Here is a 15,030-nt window from a genome sequence, read left to right as displayed (position 1 = left end):
AATATTGATTCAAATGACCGTAATATTTTGTGGTTTTGTACCTATGTAGTTTTTTTTTTATATAGTTTGGCATTAGATTTTCGTTGAAATATTGATACTAGAACATTTCACAAGGTAATGTAAAAAATATGTCATTTTTTTTTAGATAATACTCGTGCACTATATTGAGTTTTATTTGACACACTTTATACATTTTTATTTACGGTTTTGGCATTAGATTTTCATATTGAACATACCCGCTTTCTACTTACTAGGAACTCTTTTCACAAGGCCCACTACGGGAATCGATCCTTGTGATGTAAACAATAAGTATGCTACATTCAGTACACGTTTTCGTATTTGTTAGAGCTCGAACAAGTCTTACTCGTTGCACTGGGTTAGAAAACAGGAAGGAAGGATTCTACATACGGATATTTTATTTTTATTTAACGGCAGGGTTAAGCGCATCCCGGTACAGGCTGGTAGGTACAGGGTTCGCATCCCGGTACAGGCTTCGACCCAGATCGAGTTCTTAAGGGCTCAATGGGTAGGTGTAAGGCCACTACACCCTCTTCTCTCTCACTAACCACTAACCAACTAACAAACCACTGTCCTGGAAAGACAGCCCAGATAGCTGAGGTGTGTGCCCAGGACAGTGTGCTTGAACCTTAATTGGATATAAGCACGAAAATAAGTTCAAGCAAGACAATGCAGAGCTATCAACCCGTAAAGGTTTCAAGGCGTGACGGGGAGTGGGAAGGACGGGGGGCGGACCAGCATTGTGTACGAGTCGTGTTATAGGGCGACAAGCAAATATAAGAGTTGATGAGGGAAAAAAAGAGGTATTACTGTGGGTTGGGGATGGCCTCCCCATGCCCCCCCCCCCCCCCCGCCACACGCGCTGGATACACATGAGACTTTAAGGGATCTAGGTTAAAAGGGCACATCAACTAATTTTCGCAACGTGTAGATAGTATCAAAACAGTTGTATGGTCCGAGTACTCTGACGAGAGTAATACGGACATTTGGACAATATTAGCACTTTTGAAAGTACGTACCACAAATACTTCTTTGGGCGACACTTTTCAGTAGCACTGTGCTGTCAAGTGGAGAACAAGACATGCTAATATACATGCATTATATACATTTACCATTATTCAGGCATGTTTACATGGATTTTGGAATCCTGAAGGTGTCTTCACTAGAAACACCCTGCAGCCGACCTTGTTATTACTGTAGCAATATCTAATATATTTAACAGTATTAATATTAATATTGATCTTTCAAGAACGAACTACACAATATTACCCTATTTAATATTAATGATTTTCGTAATTTTCAATATAATGGAGTAATGCAGTTCGCAGTGCCACGATTCAGAGGACACAAGGGTTTTAAATACATATTTGTGAATCATTTGTGAACTAGTTTAAAGATTTAAAGATGTTTTAGGTACAGTGTCTGCAATATACCAATTTGCTGATATTTACACCCCCCCCCCCCCCCCCCCCCCCCCCCCCCCCACACACACCAAGTATATTAATCTGTTTAATGCTGTCATGGGCGGAGTTAAGGTCGGTTCCACAAGCATTTGTTGCATGAAGCTGGAACATGTGTTGTTTATGTGAAGTCATGCATGTACATTTATTACATGATGCTGGAACATTTGTTGTTTATATAGAGTCAAGAGCATGTAAAACCATTGCATGAAGCTGGAACATGTGTTGTTTATGTGAAGTCATGCATGTACAACTATTGCATGAAGTTGGAACATGTGTTGTTTATGTGAAGTCATGCATGTACAACTATTGCATGAAGTTGGAACATGTGTTGTTTATGTGAAGTCATGCATGTACAACTATTGCATGAAGTTGGAATATATGTTGTTTATGTGAAGTCAAGCATGTACAACTATTGCATGAAGTTGGAATATATGTTGTTTATGTGAAGTCAAGCATGTACAACTATTGCATGAAGTTGGAATATATGTTGTTTATGTGAAGTCATGCATGTACAACTATTGCATGAAGTTGGAATATATGTTGTTTATGTGAAGTCAAGCATGTACAACTATTGCATGAAGTTGGAATATATGTTGTTTATGTGAAGTCAAGCATGTACAACTATTGCATGAAGTTGGAACACGTGTTGTTTATGTGAAGTCAAGCATGTACAACTATTGCATGAAGTTGGAATATATGTTGTTTATGTGAAGTCATGCATGTACAACTATTGCATGAAGTTGGAATATGTGTTGTTTATGTGAAGTCATGCATGTACAACTATTGCATGAAGTTGGAACATGTGTTGTTTATGTGAAGTCATGCATGTACAACTATTGCATGAAGTTGGAACATGTGTTGTTTATGCAATTGCATTTCATGCAGGTGCATCCAATGTAAGAAGCTGGAACAAGCGACGCCTGTGTGCAGCCACGTGTGATTTTGTTCATAGCCAAGATATATACAATGTATATACATGTTGGAGAATGGCGTTTTACAGTAAGACAAATGCGTAAATAGTAACAATATTATACTCAAGATTACAGCATGGACGCACAACCCATATATTTCCGTAAGCTTCAATTACGAGTCCTAACATACTGTGTTAAAATGGCAGAAGAACATGTAAACATATTCATAAAGTTGAACAGGTAAACAATTATTTTCATTTACTAAAATCAATCTAAGGTGAAATAAAATAATTTTAAAACAAATCTCTTTATTTGTAGTTACCAGAGTACAACAAACACTTGTGGGATATAGTCAAGTCATTTTATTGCAAATGAAGGTCACATCCCGTTATAGTGGAGACCTCTTTTATAACATTACTCCTTTAATTGAGACATCGTTGAATCTTTGCCCAGTAAGGCAGTGTGGACTGCTTTCGGCAACCGCGTGGTCCGCCATTGTGGATTCTGGCGTAATCCTTGCATGTCTGAGTACTTGTCTGTGTGCAGTGTCGCCCATACTTGCTCATGTACGCTCTCACACAGCGAGCAGCGCAGCTGGAATCCCGGGCACAGCTCTTCCAGCCTGTTCAAGGGGAGATAAGAGGCCAATACAGATTGTTGTAAAATTAAAGAGACTGATCCCAGTTTGTTGCCATTGTTAAGATATTTCCGACTAACAGAGATGAAGGGTCCACTGGAATAACGTATGATTTCCAAACAGATAGTCAGTATTATAACGGTCGTGTATTTCAAGGTCACAATGACGCACTAAATTAAATACCTATAATTATGGTAGGCCATTAAAAATGATTAAAAGTAGTTGGTAAATTATGCTTTCTTAGGCATAAATATACCAAAATTGTAGAGTTGTAAATGTTAAAATAAAAAAAATATCACATAACTCAAAATGTGACATCAGACGTTAATCCCGTTGACCCTTCAGATGTTTTAATGACTACAGTTGCATAATATTAAAACAACAACTTAAAATCCAACAACTAACTATGGCAGACCAAACAATATGCATGTATAATTCAATAAAAGACGTGTCCTAAATGACCAGGGCCTTGTTCCACGAAGCGATCTTAGTGCTAACATCACCTTAAGTGTATATAGTCGTTATGCACTTACGGTAATCTTAGGGCTAAGATCGCTTCGTGGAACAAGGCCCAGGGGACGAAACGTCTAGGGTATAAAACATTAGTGTTTACGAAACGTCCAAGAACGAAACAAATCGGGTACGAAACGTCCCGTAACCCATTATATGTGTCCACGTGTGCACTAGCGTCTGTGACGTCGTGGTTAAGCCATCGGACGTACTTCTGGTTGGTACAGAGTTCGCATCCCGGTACCGGCTCCCACACAGAGCGAGTTTTAACAACTCAATGGGTAGGCGTAAGGCTACTACACCCTCTTCTCTCGCACTGAAAACTAACAATTAACAACTAACCCACTGTCCTGGATAGGCACCCCAGATAGCTGAGGTGTTTGCCCAGGACAGCGTGCTTGAACCGTAATAGGATTATAAGCACGAAAATAAGATGAGATAAAATGTGGACGTGTGTGGCGGGGTGTAGCCCAGTGGTAAAGCGCTCGCTTGATGCGCGGTAGGTCCACTGGGCTATTTCTCGTTCCAGCCAGTGCACCAAAAATGAATGAGTGAATGAATGTTTAACGACACTTCAGCACGAAAAATAAATCGGCTATTGGGTGTCGAACTATGGTAAATGCAGGCCAGTGCACCATGACTGGTATATCAAAGGCCGTGGTATGTTCTATCCTGTCTATGGGATGGTGCATATAAAAGATCCCTTGCTACTAATGGAAAAAATGCAGCGGGTTTCCTCTTTAAGACTATATGCTAAAATTACCAAATGTTCAGACACCTAATAGCAAATGATTAATAAATCAATGTACTCGAGAGGTGTCGTTAAACAAAACAAACCAACTTAAACTTGTGGAGGTGTCTATATTCCTGCATGTGGGCCTATTGGGCTATTTCTCGCTCCAGCCAGTGCACCGCGCCTGGTGCATCAAAGGCCGTGGTATGTACTATCATGTCTGTGGGATGGTGCATATAAAAAATCCCTTGCTGCTAGTCGAAAAGAGTAGCCCATGAAGTGGCGACAGCGGGTTTCCTCTCTCAATTCCTGTGTGGTCCTTGACCATATGTTCGACGCCATATAACCGTAAATAAAATGTGTTGAGTGCGTCGTTAAATAAAAACATTTTCTTTTTTATATTCCTGCATGTTGTGCATGCAGCTACGAGACGTTTCGTACCCGATCTGTTTCGTCCCTGGACATTTCGTACTCACTACCGTTTTATACCCTAGACGTTTCGTCCTTTGTCATTTAGTACACGTATTATTTTGAATTATACATGTACCGTATATTGTTTGGTCTGTCTTAGTTAGTTCTTAACTGGAGGGATTTTAACTGGGTTTTTTTTTGTCAATTCGTACCGTAGTCATTTCCTGACTAATTTGGTCGTTTCGTACCATAGTCATTTCGTACAAATAGGCATTTCGCTGAAAAATTTAGTCATTTCGGTACAATAGTCATTTCGTACCATTGCAAAAAGTCATTTCGTGCCATGGTCATTTCGTACCATTGCAAAAAGTCAATTCAAGTCATGTATTACTATAATAAAAAAAATCAAAAAAAATCTACAACTGAATGTTTGGTTTGTAGACTTTACTAACAATTTAATGCTGTCATGGTACGAAATGACTATAATATCAAATCAGTTCATACCACTGTCAGTTCGTATCATAGTCATAGGCTTTTCTTGGGGGTAAAGATCCAACTAAATAATACCCGGTTATTTCGTACCATAGTCAATTGATACCTAAAACATGATAATTGTCACTTCTCAAACTCCTCCAAAAATAACTTTTCTAGAAATTGTATCACAATTTGTAGGTTGTTCCAATGTAAACTTTTATTACGACCATGGTACGAAATGACGGTGGAACGAAATGACTTTGGTTCGAAATGATCTAGGTATGAAACAACTTTCGTACAAAATGAATATGATACGAAATGACTTTTCACAATATTACGAATAACTTTAGAACAAAATGACGAAATGATTTTGGCACGAAATGACTAAATGGCAAGGTAGTACGGTATGACATGAATGGCTCGCAATGACCATGGTACGAAATGGCTATGATTCGTATGCGCTAATAGTGTCGGTGTGTGTACATAAAAAAGTTTAGCAATTTGGTAAATTTGATTCAATAAAAGAAAACTCGTGATTTCCAAAATAAAATCAGACACTGGATTTAATTGAGGCATCATTTGTCAGTATAAGTAACAGGAGATTTTCAATACAAAATGAAATGTGTGACTGTCACGTCGTTAAATGGTGCTTGGGGGTCCATACACGGAAATCTGAATATTGTCAGTAACGTGTCTGAGCACATTGGGCATTGACTGAGGTACAACGTCGCCTCATGCATTGAGCGTGATCGATGTGGTAGTGGTAGCGTCATGGTTTGGGCAGGAATTCATGACAGGACAAAACGATTTGATTTTTATCATTCATGGGAATTTGAATGTTCAGCATTACAGTGACGAAATAATCACACCAATTGTCATTCCGTTCATGCAGCAACATTGGGGTGTTTTGTTTCAACGGGACCATACACGCCAGCATTCAGCCAGACTAAAGCTGTATCCTAACCGGACGCGTGCGACGCGAGCGACGCGATAATATTTATATCCTAAAGCTGTATTTTAGAAATAATTAATTTCAATTGCAGTATCCTAACCGGACGCGTGCGACGCGACATATGTATCTGTCGCGTCGCACGCGTGCGGTTAGGATGCGGCAATTGAAATAATGATTTCTGAAATAATCGCTCGTATCGCTCGCGTCGCTCGCGGCCGATTAGGATACAGCTTTACCAGACGCGACCATAATGACAGTCTTCTTTTTAAAATTGTTATTAACAGTTGAAACCGCCAAGTAAAAGTTGTTTCGTTAGTTAATATATGTTTATCGCTCGTATTGCGCGACAACAATCGAAACAATCGCTATTGGTATTGTGTCGCGCGCTCGACTACATCAATCTGTCGCGCCGTACGCGCGCTGTTAAGCTGTATCCTAACCGGTCGCGAGCGATTATGTTAGAAATCATTGATTTCCATTGCTACATCCTAACCGCACGCGTGCGACGCGACATATAAATCTGTCGCGTCGCGCGCGTGCAGTTAGAATGCGGCAATGGAAATCAATGATTTCTAAAATAATCGCTGGCATCGCTCGCGGCCGGTTAGGATACAGCTTTAGAATGCAGCAATTGAAATCAATGGTTTCTAAAACGCGTCCAGTTAGGATACAGCTAAACGACTGGACTTTTTAGAGGAACAATATTTAAGCACTAAAGCTGTATCCTAACCGGACGCGAGCGACGCGACAGATTATTTTAGAAATCATTGATTTCAATTGCCGTATCCTAACCGCACACGTACGATGCGACAGATTTATATGTCGCGCCGTACGCGTGTGGTTAGGATACGGCGATTGTAACCGACAAAGCTGTATCCTAACCGGATGCGTGCGATGCGAGCGATTATTTTCGAAATCATTGACTTCAAGCGCCGCATCACCGGCCTCCGTGGCGTCGTGGTAGGCCATCGGTCTACAGACTGGTAGGTACTGGGTTCGGGTCCCAGTTGAGGCATGGAATTTTTAACCCAGATAGCGACTACAAACCCTGAGTGAGTGCTCCGCAAGGCTCAATGGGTAGGTGTAAACCACTTGCACCGACCAGTGATCCATAATTGATTCAACAAAGGCCATGGTTTGTGCTATCCTACCTGTGGGAAGCGCAAATAAAAGATCCCTTGCTGCTAATCGGAAAGAGTAGCCCATGTAGTGGCGACAGCGGGTTTCCTCTAAAAATCTGTGTGGTCCTTAACCATATGTCTGATGCCATATAACCGTAAATTAAATATGTTGAGTGCGTCGTTAAATAAAACATTTCTTTCTTTCTTTCTTTTCAAGCGCCGCATCCTAATCGCACGCGTAAGGCACGACAGATAAATGTGTCGCGTCGCACGCGTCCGGTTAGGATACAGCTTAAACTGGCTTGCAAGATCGCTTGATGTGTTCCCTATTGTGGAGGTATGGAATGTGTTGGGTCGTAGGGTACAAGAGAACCACGCGCTTATTCACAACGTCCACAACCTTAAGCATGCTTTAACTCGTGAATGGATCTCTATCACTATTCCAGAGATCCACCGTCTCACCAGCAGCATGAGACCGCTGTCAACATTCAATGCCCAAGGTACTCTGACATGTTACAGGCATTTTTCAGATTTTCGTGTATCGACCCCCAAGCTAAGTATATATACTATGTCATAATAAGAAGTCTCTTACTTGATCCGAGGCGGCCGCAGTCTGTCCAATATTTTTTCTTTATTTGATAAGGTCCACAGGACAGAGAACCACCGTCCATTACACAGCCAATGTTACGACAGCCGCTGGACTATACCTACAAATATATATAATATATATATATATGGGATATATGGCGAAGAATATATATATACTATAGCAATGGCGAAGAAGTAGGTATATATATACTGGGAGACACACAGTCAGGTAGGTAGTATATATATGGGAGACTGCAATGAAGCCAGGTAAAATACTGGGAAACTGCACTGGCGAAGAAGTCAGGTAGTCAGGTAGGTGCAGGGTTATACTGGGAGACTGCACTGGCGAAGAAGTCAGGTAGGTGCAGGGTTATACTGGGAGACTGCACTGGCGAAGAAGTCAGGTAGGTGCAGGGGTATACTGGGAGACTGCACTGGCGAAGAAGTCAGGTAGGTGCAGGGTAATACTGGGAGACTGCACTGGCGAAGAAGTCAGGTAGTCAGGTAGGTGCAGGGTTATACTGGGAGACTGCACTCGCGAAGAAGTCAGGTAGTCAGGTAGATGCAGGGTTATACTGGGAGACTGCACTGGCGAAGAAGTCAGGTAGGTGCAGGGTTATACTGGGAAACTGCACTGGCGAAGAAAGTAGTCAGGTATGCAGGGTTATACTAGGAAACTACTGGCGAAGAAGTCAGGTAGTCAGGTTGCAGGGCAATACTGGGAAACTGCACTGGCGAAGAAAGTCAGGTAGGTGCAGGGTTATACTGGGAGACTGAACTCGCGAAGAAGTCATGTCAGGTTGAGGGTTATATGGACTATGTGATTTAAAGAGACTGACTCGCGAAGAAGTCAGGTAGGTGCAGGGTTATAAAACTGCACTGGCGAAGAAGTCAGGTAGTATAGGACAAATACGGGAGACTGCACTGGCGAAGAAGTCAGGTAGTCAGGTAGGTGCAGGATTATACTGGGAGACTGCACTCGCGAAGAAGTCAGGTAGGTGCAGGGTTATACTGGGAAACTGCACTCGCGAAGAAGTCAGGTAGTCAGGTAGGTGCAGGATTATACTGGGAGACTGCACTCGCGAAGAAGTCAGGTAGGTGCAGGGTTATACTGGGAAACTGCACTCGCGAAGAAGTCAGGTAGGTGCAGGGTTATACTGGGAGACTGCACTCGCGAAGAAGTCAGGTAGGTAGGTAGGTGCAGGGTTATACTGGGAGACTGCACTGGCGAAGAAGTCAGGTAGTCAGGTCTGCAGGATTATACTGGGAGACTCTCTCTCTCTCTCTCTAGGTGCAGGGTTATCTGGGAGACTCTCTCTCTCTCTAGGTGCATAATACTGGGAAACTGCACTGGCAAAGTAATCAGGTAGGTGCATGGATATACTGGGATACTGCACTCGCGAAGAAGTCAGGTAGGTGCAGGGCTATACTGGGAGACTGCATTGGCGAAGAAGTCAGGTATGTGCAGGGTTATACTGGGAAACTGCACTGGCGAAGTAGTCAGGTAGTGAGGTAGGTGCAGGGTTATACTGGGAAACTGCACTGGCGAAGAAGTCAGGTAGTCAGATAGGTGCAGGGTTATACTGGGAAACTGCACTGGCGAAGAAGTCAGGTAGTCAGGTAGGTGCATGGTTATACTGGGAGACTGCACTCGCGAAGAAGTCAGGTAGGTGCATGGTTATACTGGGAGACTGCAATGGCGAAGAAGTCTGGGTCAGGTAGGTGCATAGATATATACTGGGACACTGCACTGGCGAAGAAAACGTAGTCATGTAGGTGCACGATGGGAGACTGCACTCGCGAAGAAGTCAGGTAGGTGCAGGGTAATACTGGGAGACTGCACTGGCGAAGAAGTCAGATAGGTGCAGGGTAGTACTAGGAGAAGTCAGGTAGGTGCAGGGCTATACTTGGAGAAGTCATGTAGGTGCAGGGTTATACTGGGAGACTCTCTCTCTCTCTCTCTCTCTCTCTCTCTCGATAATAAGAATCAGAGGGCGGTAATTGAAAAATTAATACCCTGTAATTGAGTGACCACCACTTTGGTGCAATTTGAGCCACTTTCTTCAACTTGAGATGCCAATATTCGGATCACTTGGCCACTCTTTGTACTAACCGTAAGTAAATAATAGATATATTTTTACTTCTGAAACGTATAACGATTCGTCATCATAGTGTTTTATCAATGGATATTAGCTGTCTATAACATATATTGATAGTTATTGTAAGACTTGGTTTAAAGGATGCGAAGACGTCCCCCCATACACACATCACTCTCCTCTCTCTCTCTCTCTCTCTCTCTCTCACTCTCACACACACACACACACACACACACACACGACAAATGAGACATTTCGTTTCAATTTTCGTGCTTATATCCAATTAAGGTTCAAGCACGCTGTCCTGGGCACACACCTCAGCTATCTTGATCGTCTGTCCAGAACAGATGATTAGTTGTTAGTGGTTAGTGACAGAGAAGAGGGTGTAGTGGTCTTACACATACCCACTGAGTCGTTAAAACTCGCTCTGGGTAGAAGCCGGTACCGGGCTGCGAACCATGTACCTACCAGCGTTATGTTCGATAGCTTAACCACGACACCACCGAGACCGGTTTTAAACAAGACATAAAACAGCCCTGAATATACACCAGTTGGCGGAGCGCTGTTTGAAGCGGTAACATGTTAGAATCCTCGAAAGAAAAATGTGGAAATTTCTCACCTGACAGATACAATTAAGACACCTGCTGCTGATACCTGAAAGAGATGACATCAGGCTATTGTTGTTTTGATTGATTGAAAACATATCGTATTGCATAAACAACAAAATAGATATTATGTACAACATGATTTTGAAAGAAACTAGATATACACGAAAAGAAGCAAAGACAATGGATGTGCCTTCAAACCACTACTCTTTTTAATCAAAACGATTTTTGTTTAAAGTGACAGACCCTAGTTTCTAAAAACGCACGTTCGTCTGAGAAGTAATAGTTAATGAGACAAGCTCATATACCACTAGAGTTTCGAGCATGTCTGTCCCGGGTCCTGTTTCTGGATAGCCAGTGATCCGACCTGGGACAGAATCCTTCTCTCTGTTATAACCTTATCCATATTTGTGTTACATGTTTGTAGATTAAATAAACTTGATGTCCATTTTCACGGTCTGCGCCTTTAAGCCATTGTTGGACACAGATCATTTTTTTATTATTGTTGGGATCAGTTAAGATATTTTGTCAATATAAAAGCAGTTGTAAATATCGAGATCACTTAAGATATTTCGTCGATATAAAAGTAGTTTTAAATCTATTGGTTATAAATGCATCGAGCTACAAATAGCATGCCTCTGTTGTTCATGTATTTTTACATTAAAAGAAATTAAAAGAAATAGTGAATTATGTTTTCTGTATAATATCCACAGTTACACGAAGCATCTATAGTAAGCCCAAATCTGTAAAGATCTGCATTTAAGTCACTGCACTCTTATTATAATCATATCTGTGTGGTCTGAAGCCATATAACCGTAAATAAAATGTGTTGAGTGCGTCGTTAAATAAAACATTTCTTTCTTTCTTTCTTGTTATAATCTTGTGTGTAATATATTTTTCCACACAAAAAGTAGGCCCCGTCAATGGGCCCATTAGGCTATTTCTGGCTCCAGCCAGTGCACCACGACTGGTACATCAAAGGCCGTGGTATCTGCTAGCCTGTCTATGGGGTAGTGCATATAAACGATCCCTTGCTGCTAATCGAAAAGAGAAGCGCACGCAGTGGCGACAGGGGGTTTCCTCCATCAAAATATGTGTGGTCCTTAACCATATGTCCGACGCCATATAACCGTATAAATAATGTGTTGAGTGCGTCGTTAAATAAACTATTTCCTTCCTTCCTTCTTTCCTTCCAAAAGTGGGATTGAACCCCATCTACAGTTAGTAGGGTCTTTTTTTTTTTGATCCGTGATCATTTTGTTCCTCCCTTTTTCTTGATGGATTTGACAATCGGAAATATTTTTTACAGAAATTAGCTCCTATTTTTAAAGGGACATACCCTAGTTTTTAAACACTAAGGCATATAATTTTTTTTACTTATATTTTATTGTTTATATTATCCATTTCCGTACATTCGAAGTGAATTTGGTCATCCTGGTGTTTTTAATATCACAAAATGCATTTCTCATATTTTTATAAAAACGCACGTGCGTCTGAGAAATAACAGTTATGGAGTCGAGGTTTAGTCTATTTTTAGAGGGTATTTCACCATTTCAAAGTCACAGAGTCATGTTTCACTCAATTGTAACTTTATCGAAATGAGTTACAGGTTTGTAGATTAATTAAACTTAGTGTTAATTTTCACGGGTTGAAACTAGGGTATGTCCCTTTAATGAGCGGTTAACTCGAATAAATCGCAATATTCAAAAGGGCTGCCGATGCTTATACAAAATGAAATATCTCTGGCATCAGTTCAGCTATAAGGACGAATGAGATGTCATTTCCCCACTAATGTTGGCATTACAAAGACACTGGAATAGTTATTGTCGAGATTTGGACAACTAAATCCAAGATGACCACTATCCGCAATCTTAAAAAACATAAAATATAACATCTCTGGCACCAGATTACCTAGATGGACGAATAGGATGTAATTTTAGATAGTACTAAACCAAATGACTTCCGGCTGGGTCAAAGTTCGAGGTGCTTTTGATACGAAGTTAATACCACAAGTCCTGTGAAGGTTATAAATAAACGTGTGTTGATTGTAAAACAAAAAAGTTTCATCTGGACAAAAAAAAATGTATGCAATTCTATTTCATCTAGTACCACTGTGTCAAGTAGCCTTGTGCCTAAAACATGTATGGGTTACTTGTTAAAAAAGTATTCATATTTTGTGCCGAACTAGGTTAGTCATAGACGCTACCCGTTATCTCTGAAATGAGCAGCTTCACACCCAATTGTTTCTGATTAACTTTAAGGATTAGGGGTGGTAGTATTTATATTGATACACAGCAGGTAAGAGTTTTAGCCACATAATATGTTATTATTGTCATCTATGGGATTTGATTTGGTAGTATACACCCTGTACAGAAACGTTCATACATAAAGAAACTCAATGGTTCATTTAAGGATTGTCTGCTGTTTCTTTTACCTTCATCGGGGTATGAAGCCCAAAAAAAAAAAAACAAAAAAATCATCCGCAAACTGTGTTAATGCATGTAAATCATACTTTTTTTAAAGGTTGGTCTAATCGGCTTGACTAATAAAACAGTACTCTGCGTTCTGAGTCTAGCGCTGTGCGTTGTTACGAAACAGACGCAAGACTCCCTACTATTAAGTGAATGTTGGACGGTGAAAACCAACCAAATCGTCCATGAGCGGTAGTAACAGAATGTGTACACCGAGCAAAATCCACAGTATAAATGTTTTTGACGTACCCGACTGAACCACGGCGAGGGACGCCACCAAGAGGGCAAGAACTCTCAACATAGCTGGTAGCTGGAGCAAAACAACACGTTCTGCAGAAAAACAACAGGTTGTGGAATAAAACAACAGGTTCTGGAGCTAAACAACACGTTCTGGAATAAAACAACACGTTCTGGAATAAAACAACAGGTTCTGGAGCTAAACAACACGTTCTGGAATAAAACAACACGTTCTGCAGAAAAACAACACGTTCTGGAATAAAACAACACGTTCTGGAACAAAACAACAGGTTCTGGAGCTAAACAACACATTCTGGAATAAAACAACACACGCTGTGGAATAAAACAACACGTTCTGGAATAAAACAACACACGCTGTGGAATAAAACAACACATTCTGGAATAAAACAACACACGCTGTGGAATAAAACAACACGTTCTGGAATAAAACAACACGTTCTGGAAGAAAACAACACGTTCTGGAATAAAACAACACGTTCTAAAATAAAACAACACGTTCTGGAGCTAAACAAAACACGTTCTGGAATAAAACACAACACCCTCGTTACACTACCATAATATTTATTAATCACTAGTTTGTTTGTTCGTTTTTTTGTGGTTTAAAAAAAACCCCCACCCTCAATCCACGATAATCAATTACAAACATACTATATGTTGAAAAACAATTGGATACACGTCTGGAATTACACAACATGAATGGAATATATTTTCCAAAAATACATAATTCTTTGAAGTGCTATGACATCGTTATGAATACAAATTAGCTAAGGTTTTACGTTAAAGTTAAATCTTCAATTAAAACAAAATAAGGTTTGAAAGACATTTCTGCATTTGAAATAAAAGTTCTGATATATGTACATGTACTTACGTCTTCCGAATGTAACAACTAACCGTCGAATAGGCAAAGCACAGCAACTTTATAGCTCGGAGGCGTGATAATTCAAATATCTGTCATCCTGTTTTGGCTGACTAATTTAAAAATGTTTTTAAAAGTCAGCGTTTTCCTTACGTCATGGATTAAAAGGTGTCGGCCCGGGAAGTAAAATACATGTATACTATTTTGGGTGGTACCGGTAAGCTGAATGATAAATGTTCCGGATTTCTTTGATTTGTACGTTCTTCGTTGCTGTATAAATCATGTGTTCTTTAACAACGAAATGAGGCTACGGTTGTTTTTGTTTGTTTGCTGTTGTGTTTTATGTTGTTGTTTTTTTAATATTACATTCGGGTATCATTTGTGCTCGTGCGTATTTTAGTTTCCTTTGTTGTTATTTCATTTAAATTGTTCGTATTAGGCTCTACTATTTCCAACTGCAACTAATTCGGTGTGGCTTTTCAATTTTGTTTTTAAATGCTATTTTTTAATGCGTAATGTGGGTGTTTAACAGGTCAGTTACCATAAAATTATAATGTCCCGTAGCTTTCGTCTCACAAATGTTCAAACAACCGCTGCATATATACTACTCAAAAGAGTTTAAGGGTCAGACGATATTTTCGACATTATTTTCTGAATGTCAATTATATTAGGTAGACCATAATGTCACGCATGGTATTGTTCCATTTTGACGAAAGTGGGTCTAAGCAACCCATAAATGAATTAAAATCCACTGTCATTGACACTGTCGACTAGTTCTAATGGCGAAAACATGCTTACATTTGCACGTAAATTAGGGCGAAAGCGAAAGGTCTGCTAAGTGCCCATAACTTGCTTTTTCACAAAGCGCTTCATTTGCACGCTTTGTTCCCAATGCTGAATTTCCGTATAATTGGAGCTTGCGTTCG

General features: G+C 40.4%; 2 long non-coding RNA genes across 3 annotated transcripts; one reads left to right on the top strand and one right to left on the bottom strand.

The window, feature by feature from the left end:
- Positions 1-7,904: 7,904 nt before the first annotated feature.
- On the bottom strand, positions 7,905-14,328 carry LOC121375958. The gene is made up of 4 exons (XR_005958377.1): positions 14,117-14,328; positions 13,240-13,320; positions 10,534-10,568; positions 7,905-7,937 (listed from the first exon to the last, which is right to left on the bottom strand). It is a non-coding gene; the product is annotated as an uncharacterized LOC121375958 (long non-coding RNA).
- LOC121375959 lies at positions 8,097-9,568 on the top strand. 2 transcript variants are annotated; one of them, XR_005958378.1, is made up of 3 exons: positions 8,097-8,426; positions 8,809-9,058; positions 9,331-9,568. It is a non-coding gene; the product is annotated as an uncharacterized LOC121375959 (long non-coding RNA). The 2 variants fall into 2 exon arrangements; XR_005958379.1 differs by having other exon boundaries at positions 9,431-9,519.
- Positions 14,329-15,030: the final 702 nt, after the last annotated feature.

The sequence above is a fragment of the Gigantopelta aegis genome, chromosome 6 (genome assembly GCF_016097555.1).
Source record: "Gigantopelta aegis isolate Gae_Host chromosome 6, Gae_host_genome, whole genome shotgun sequence".
NCBI lineage: Eukaryota > Metazoa > Mollusca > Gastropoda > Neomphalida > Peltospiridae > Gigantopelta > Gigantopelta aegis.
Note: the sequence above shows the minus strand (reverse complement) of the source record. Positions and strands in the feature narration are given on the sequence as shown.